General features: G+C 39.0%; 1 pseudogene; it reads left to right on the top strand.

Annotated features, from left to right (window-relative positions):
- The first annotated feature begins 703 nt into the window (after window positions 1–703).
- LOC120613160 (uncharacterized) lies at window positions 704–822 on the top strand (annotated as a pseudogene).
- The last annotated feature ends 7,074 nt before the right edge of the window (window positions 823–7,896 follow it).

Below are 7,896 nucleotides of genomic sequence, written 5' to 3'. Positions count from 1 at the left end.
CATGTGTGTGGTCACAGATGACACTTAGCACTGATATTAGGAGATCATTTTTCTAAAACAATGCCCTCTTAATATTTCTTACTTCTTAGCAGGATCAGAAATTGAAAGCACCAGAGTAATGCCTTGCTAAAGAAGAGATAAAAAGCTTACAATATTTCCAGCATTTCTGAGAAAAACAAATATCCTCTGTGAGCACGGCTGTCCTGAAAACAGCCCTCTGTGATGGCTCAGACAATCTTTATTTCATGAAAACCGACACAATGATGACTCTTCAGTGAAAGCTTGTAAACTCTCGGAGTGATGAATGAGTGTTACTATGGTTCTGGACTCCCTCAACTTCCTGTCCATTGTACAGCTATCTCCCACTACAAAGAACAGGTAAGTCAAGGAAGGATAGCCAGACTAACGGTAGAAGGCGGAGAGGGTGAGACTCCTTTTAGTAACACAAATGGGGGTGATGGTTTGCTATTCTGACAGATATCTCAGAATGATCGAGTGCTGGGAATGCCATGGCAGAGAGGCCAAGGGGTGCCTGGAGAAGTCACTGTCGATACTGGGCATGGTTCAGTAATAGCAATTAACCACACATGCATGCCCTCAACCACCCCTTCAATGGTTTGAGAAATAATGTTTTTAAACATCTAGCTCTGATAGAGACTGTATGTTTGTATCACTCCAAAATTCATGTTAAAACATAATACACATCTATGGCCATGCTATCCTGAACAAGCCAGATCCCTCCTGATCTCGGAAGCTAAGCAGGGTAAGGTCTGGTTAGTACTTGGATGGGAGAACACCTAGGAAGAAGAGGTGCTGTAGGTGTAAAAAATAAAAAAAAAATAAATAAATAAGGGATTGTAAACTGACAACGTCCTTGTAATCTGTGAGGTCAACCAAGGGGTTGCCTCGTCTAAAAAGAAAAATAAAACATAATGCCCAATGTGATAGCATTTGGAGGAGGGGCCTTTGGAATGTGATTAGATCATGAGGATAAAACCTTCAATGAATGGGATGAATGCCCTTAAAAAAGAGGCTCCAGAGGCCCTCATTAGACACTAGATCTGCCAGTGCCTTGATCTCAGACTTCCCCGCCTCCAGAACTGGAGAAATTATTTTCTGTTTAAGCTACTCAGTCTATGGTATTTTTGTTATAGCAGTCCAAACTAGGACAAGTTCCCTTTTCTCTCACTCTTCCTCAAATACCCTCAATACTTTTATTAAGAAAGGAATATGTCTTTTTCCCCCCACTTCTCACCTCCCAACCTCACCCTTAATTCTCTGGGGATGAAAAACAGTGAAGTAAGGTTGCATGTAAATAAACCATGTTAAGTTGCATGTAAGTAAATGCTATCAAAATTTCCAAACGTAAATAAACCATGTTAAGTTGCATGTAAGTAAATGCTATCAAAATTTCCCAACATTAAAAACTGTAAGGAACATATGATCTTGAGATCTAATTTCCTCAGTCTATACCAGATTAGATGAAGTTCCCTGCAAATGTGGATAGACTAGTCCAGCTCAGCTCAATAGTAACTTACTAGATCAGGACTAGAACTCTGGTCTCCTGTGGTCCAGCTTGTGAACACTGACATTAGCCCTTAGAGAATTGCAAATTGGAAATTCGTGAGACCAAAATACTGCTAGACATGCTGCTTGCTGCCCCCATAGGCATTTTCCTCCAAGTTTTTAAAAATCAAAATACAATTTACATACCACACAATTCACCCATTTAAAATATACAATTCATTGGGTTTTAGTATATTCAGAGTTGTGAAAATAGTTGTGTAACCATCACCACTATCTAATTCCAGAACATTTCCATCATCCAAAAAGAAATTTCATACGTATTAGCAGTCATCATCACTCCCTCCCCTCCACCCACGAACACACAGCCCTAGGCAACCACTAATCTATTTTGTATCTCTATTGATTTGTCTATTTTAGACACTCATATTAAGGGATTCATACAACATGTAATCCTTCTGTACTCCTTTTTTTCATGAAGTATAAAGTTTTCAACATTCCTCCACGTTGTAGCTAGCATGTATCAGTATGTCATTCCTCTTTATGCCTATATAATATTCTATTGTATGGATATACCATATTTTGTTTATCTATTCACCAGTTGGTGGACACTTAGGTTGTTTCCATCTTTTGGCAACTATGAATAATGCTGCTACGTACAAAAATGCTTAAGTTATATTATTTATTTTTTTATTTATATTTTGACGCTGAATACAAACATTGATAGGAAACCCTCTTTACAACAGTAAAACCTTAGTTAATGTCCAATTTATAGCTCATTTTGTTTCGGTTTTTTTTTTCCTTTTTCTTGTGCCCAAAGGGTTTACCGAGGAGTAGAATTGTTGGGTCGTATAGGCCAAAAAGTCTCTGTTGAACTTTTTGAGAATCTGCCACATACAGACATTTTAGAGTTAAAAATTCCATCTGACTGCTGTCAGATATAAGCTTAACACAAGTTACTGATCTCCACAAGCTGCTCTGGCCATGAGAACCAACGATGACATTTAAACTGGGAGTGACGACCAAAACAAAACGAACTCCAAAACATGGGTTTTAATTCCTCAAATAAGAAAACACATTTAAATTTAGTCACTACTTCCTGTTTTCATCCTAAAATTTAGGCAAGGCATTCTGAACTTCAATACACACACAATAATTGTAAAAGTGGAAATAGTAAATAAGAATCAGATACCCTTTTCTTTAGAAATATGAATGAATTACATCTTTCAGAAATGGTTAAAGGAATAATCAACTTTCTGGATCAGAAAACAAATTATCCTGAATGCTGCAAGTTATGAATGCTGCCGAAAATCTAAGACTAGCCACTATTCCTAACAGAGCTATAAAAAAATGTGCTTCCTAGAATAACTAAGACATTTAAAACAGTCTCATCCATATCAAGGGATCCTACTAATACAAACATCATCAACTCATTTTAGGAGAATAACCTGGGAGGGTAAATACCATTATTGTCAAAGATGATGGGAGGTAGCAATTGGCCTTTCTGTGGAGGATCACAGAGCTTGTTGATTTATTTTCATTCTGAAAATTCTTTTTATTCATTACTCAGGCTGTTGGGCAGAGCATTTTCCCTGATCATGGCTTCAGAATTTTAGCCCTAAAGCCAAATAAATAACTTTTTACAACTTCCCCAAGTTTCTTTTTTATTACTGCTTTTATTCTATTCCAACTATAGTTTTGGTGGCTGCCTGTAGGCACACCCTGTGTTGTCCACCTAATTTTTAAAACTTCACCTTTTTTATCCCAATTTCATTAATCTTTTGCCATTCTGTTCTACTTATATCCCCACCAGCTATCTTTTCTTTTTCTAGTTACTCAATGAACATTTATTGGGTACCCAATATGTCAGGCATGGTGCCCAATGCTCAATGTAAAAAATAAGCACACTTTCTGCCCTCCAGGAGCTCAGAGTCTAGTATGGATTATTCCACCAACCCACCCGCTTCCATTTCCATTTGCATCCCAGTATGATGATAGCTTACCAAGCTTCCATGTCAAAACTCTAAGAGCCTGTTGAGTTTGAGACCTGGCTATCTTGACCTTTCCTGTCTCCAGGAGACCATCTGACCAACAGCTCTACCATACTCAAATTACTCAATTTTTATTCTGATGCTGGATATAAACATTGATTGGGATATTTCTTCAGAACAATAAAATCTTAGGAACCTCCACCCTCAGTTAATAAACCAAAGGTAGAAATATTTTATTTTCAGAAATCTTTCAAACCTACAGAATGTAATTTTTTTTCTTTACATTTTGGTAGAAAAGGAAACAGGCCTGTTAAAACCTGTAAATATGCACTGTTTTCTGCATTACTCATCCTTCCTAAATAATTGCAGCTGTTTCACATATTTTTTTTCTGCAAAAAGATGGAGCAACATCCTATAGTGGGTATTAGGTCGGAGGGCATACTTTTCAGACAGTAAGATCAGAAATGGCAAATGACTGAATAATGAAATGTTAATAAGCAATCCCTCAAAAGCAGGGCAGAAAAGATAAATTACAATATAGCAGGACATTCATCAACCCTCCAATTATTTACATGCTATCAGAGCAGCCTTCTCAAGTCCTTATCAGCTTCACGGATTTCAAGTCACAAGTATGCAATGAAAGCACGAATTAGGTATGCACTGAGATGATTCAAGTTTAAAAGAATTTCAGATCATAATATCAAGTTCCAAGACAAAAGCTCCAAAAGTTATCATTACATATAAGTACACACATGTTTTCAATGGTTCAGTTCAGTGGTTCCCAGCCTGCGGATCTTAAGAGATACTTCCAAAAGTCTATGGATTTATAGGTCTGCCAGGGACTTTTTGCACGCTCAATATTGTCTCACTTACAGAATACACTAGTTTTCTCAGACTACAAAAGGATGGGATCCACTGCTGCCAACACGAAGCACTACTGTGCACGGGATCATCAGGGAATAGAACATGAGCCAGTTCATGAGACTGTGCAGGCAGAAAAAGTGGCAGGTAAACCTCAGTGAGCTGGTGCACTTAAGACAAATTATCAAAATGATTTATAAAAAGATAGTGAACATTTCTCACTTATGTACTCAGCAAATGGTCACCACAGATGACACAAAACCAATAATCTCTTGGGGCCAAAGAGAGAGTACAACATTACATAGCATCCTTTACAGAGCAATGATGAAAAAGATCAGAAATCTTGGTCCTCAGACTGACTCTGCCACAAAGAGGCTGTGGCTGGGTGATTTGGGGCAAGTTTTCCCCTCTCTGGGTAAAATGACTTCTGATTTCCCTTGTGGCTCCAACGTTCATTAACTCCAACTGCTATAAGATAATCCCTAAGATCCTATGTTCCCATGATTCTGTTTCTCAGGGGCACCTAAGAGCGTCCTATGGGAGGGCAGGGCTGACCAATATCAGTCCCCAAATAAGCTCCTAGACTGGGTGTTCTGCCAGTAGCTATGCTTATTTTATTTACCTGAGGATTCTCAGTCACAGTACCTGGCTGAGTTGCTCTTAAAAAATACTTGTTGGATGAATGTGAAGGCTGGAAAGGGCCTACAAAGCAACAGATCTAGACCAAACTTCTCATTTCTTAGTCAACTGAGGTCCTTAGAGGTTCTTAGGAAGCTCCTCTGATCATCTGTTTCCTTCTGCAGTGTTTTCTCTTTCCTAAGAGAATCAAAGGCAATTCCTACATTCTGCATTTAGTAGTGGGCCAGAGTAGTTGTATTTTTATAAATGACGAGATTAACATTATGTCTACTTCTGCAGGATGGTTCGGTTTGTACATTCCAGTCGTTGAATGCCTAAAGCAGGGAACCAGCAGTTTTTAGTCCATTATATTTGTAGGGCTGGAAGCCTGCCAAAGCTAATTGGGAGTAGGGGGCATTTGTAGAGATAATAAACAGGGAACAGGGCCTCTTTGCAGACTTTTGCTTTGGAAGCCAATTTAAACTTCCACCATTGACAAACAGAATATGATTCCCATTCTATCAAAAGGTAAAGGACTGAAAAGCAATAAGAAAGTAAACAGTAATGAATGAAAGCAAAACATTCTTCCCATGGCCACTGCCAGACTCACCTAACCCCAGTGCAGGCCTAGCAGGACAGAGATGAGTCTATAGAAATAACTTCATAAATTATATTTAAGCAAAGCACTTACCTTTTGGGGAGGAGTCTCAGTTTCCCCTATTAAAATGAAGGTCTCGTGGGCTACTTTCAGTTCTAATGCACTATGTCTTTCTCTATTTAATTTTCCATTTAAAAGAATCCAGGGGAAATCACTTGAAATTGATTAAGGAATAAAATACTAAGCAGTATATCATAGCCACTGAAACAGAAACTCAGTAAGACTAGCATAACCTATTCACATTACCATAAAGGTCCGTACTTGAGGCCCTCTTACCATTAAGAGCAAGGGCACAGGGCGCCGTGAAAAGCATGATGAGATGGTCCAGAAACTTCTGGATACCACATCTGGACTTTATGAGCTTAGGTACTTTCAAAGCATGAGGGATCTATGGTTCCATCTTTGGTACTTGCCCTATTCTCCTATCATGGTCTCTCTGAACCAGATTGCTTAAGAAGCACTTATCAACTGCTGTAAGATAATCCAGTTATCTCAACTTAGATATTCTACTGGTAACTTTTAACTGTCCTACTGACTAGTGCTCAAATAACTAATATTTATTACTATCAGTGAGGGCTGGACTGCGACCCCATCCTGGCCTAACTTAAAGCTTCACCAGAGGGGCCTTCCACTCAAGGTTCATTTAAAACACTGTCCTGGAAAGGGAGCTGACCCACCCTAGTGTCTCTGAAACTAAAAATAATCCTGCAGGTCTGTGGGCTGGCCAGCTCCAGCCAGGAGGAGCAAGTACCCGGCTTTCTTACCTCCCACTACACTTAGGCTGCACATTCTTTTCAAGAACTATCCACATTATGAATCTCATTATGCTTGGGGCAGAGGCTGGAGCTGAAGGCGCTTAGAAAGCCCTCTAAGTCCTCTCCTATTTTAGCAAGTGAGACCCAAGGCTGAGTGAGTGAATACATCTCCTGGAAGAAAGCAATTCACTTCTTTAACCCCAGAAGAGGATTTCTGTAGCCTTGTTAAGCCTCAGAAAATAGAAAAGGAACCCAAGGCACAGAGCGATTAATTAAGTGACTTACCCAAGATCATTCAGTATAGCCCAGGAATATCTCCTAGCTCCAAGTCCATTAAACCACATTCTATAATAATAAACACATAAATCTTATTACAAAACACCTAGTTCTACACTATTTGGGCATTATGGTGTTCCCTAAGCTGACAATATTTGATCACCAGGCACAAAACGATGATTCAGACTTGAGCCTATAGCACTGTAACCAGTTTAAAAACATGCACGAATAAAACAGAAAAGAGCATTTCTTTGATGCTCTTTGTTGCTCCCTGGGAGAGTTTCAAAAAGAATGAAAGATTTGCTTTATTGGTCATTTCAAAAACAAAAACACTGAAAGGCCCTGGAGGAATGCACTTGCATTTTTGGCATTCAACTTTCATGCAGAAGGTCTATGGAGGGAGGCAGATATTTGAGAGTTACGCCACAAAACTCCTGACTTTTACTGCATCTGCACATGTAGCCAAGGTAATGAGAAGTGATATTCATAATGATGCCCCTGAGGTGCCAGCAGAATCAGACTCAATACTATTCTGTGTGATTCTTTTTAGACATCAGTATATATGGCTTCCTTGCCTCTTTGACAAGTGCCCTTCCAACGTATGCAGAACCTGCTTAGCCAGGAGATCAACCTGATGGTGCCTCATTATTCAACCTTAGGCTAAGTTTTATCTAGCAAGGAATTTAAAGTTCACATAGGCTTTTTTTTTCTGAAGCAAAACTATTTAAATCATTTTTAATTATCAAGTTCTTTTTGTGAATATACTGTTTCCTGTCCTTAGGGTGACCATAAATTATACTCCACACCAGGACACATTTGAGAGTGAAAGGAAGTGCTATTAACTATTATGTTGGGACAACAGGTGTGAACCTGGACTGTGCTGAGCAAACCAGAACAATGAGCCCCTCCCTTACTTATAATCTTTCAAGTATCTATTTTCCAAGATTAATTTGAATAAAAGAGTACAAAAAAACTGTATAACTATTAAACTCCATGTCATCTATCTTCCAACTGTGAATCATTTTGAAACAGTACTGTAGATTAATTGGATGTGCTATTTTCTTTTCCTGGCAGCAAGCGCAGGCTTAATCTCAATTACCTGGACAACCAATCCAGGCCCTTCAATAAGGATGCAAGAGTCTACGGCCATTCCACCCTGAACATGCCCGATCTCATCTGATATCAGAAGCTAAGCAGGGTCGGGCCTGTTTAG

The sequence above is a fragment of the Pteropus medius genome, unplaced genomic scaffold (genome assembly GCF_902729225.1).
Source record: "Pteropus medius unplaced genomic scaffold, Ma_sr-lr_union100, whole genome shotgun sequence".
Taxonomy (NCBI): Eukaryota; Metazoa; Chordata; class Mammalia; order Chiroptera; family Pteropodidae; genus Pteropus; species Pteropus medius.
The sequence above is the reverse complement of the archived record's forward strand: the minus strand, read 5'-3'. Positions and strand labels throughout refer to the sequence as shown.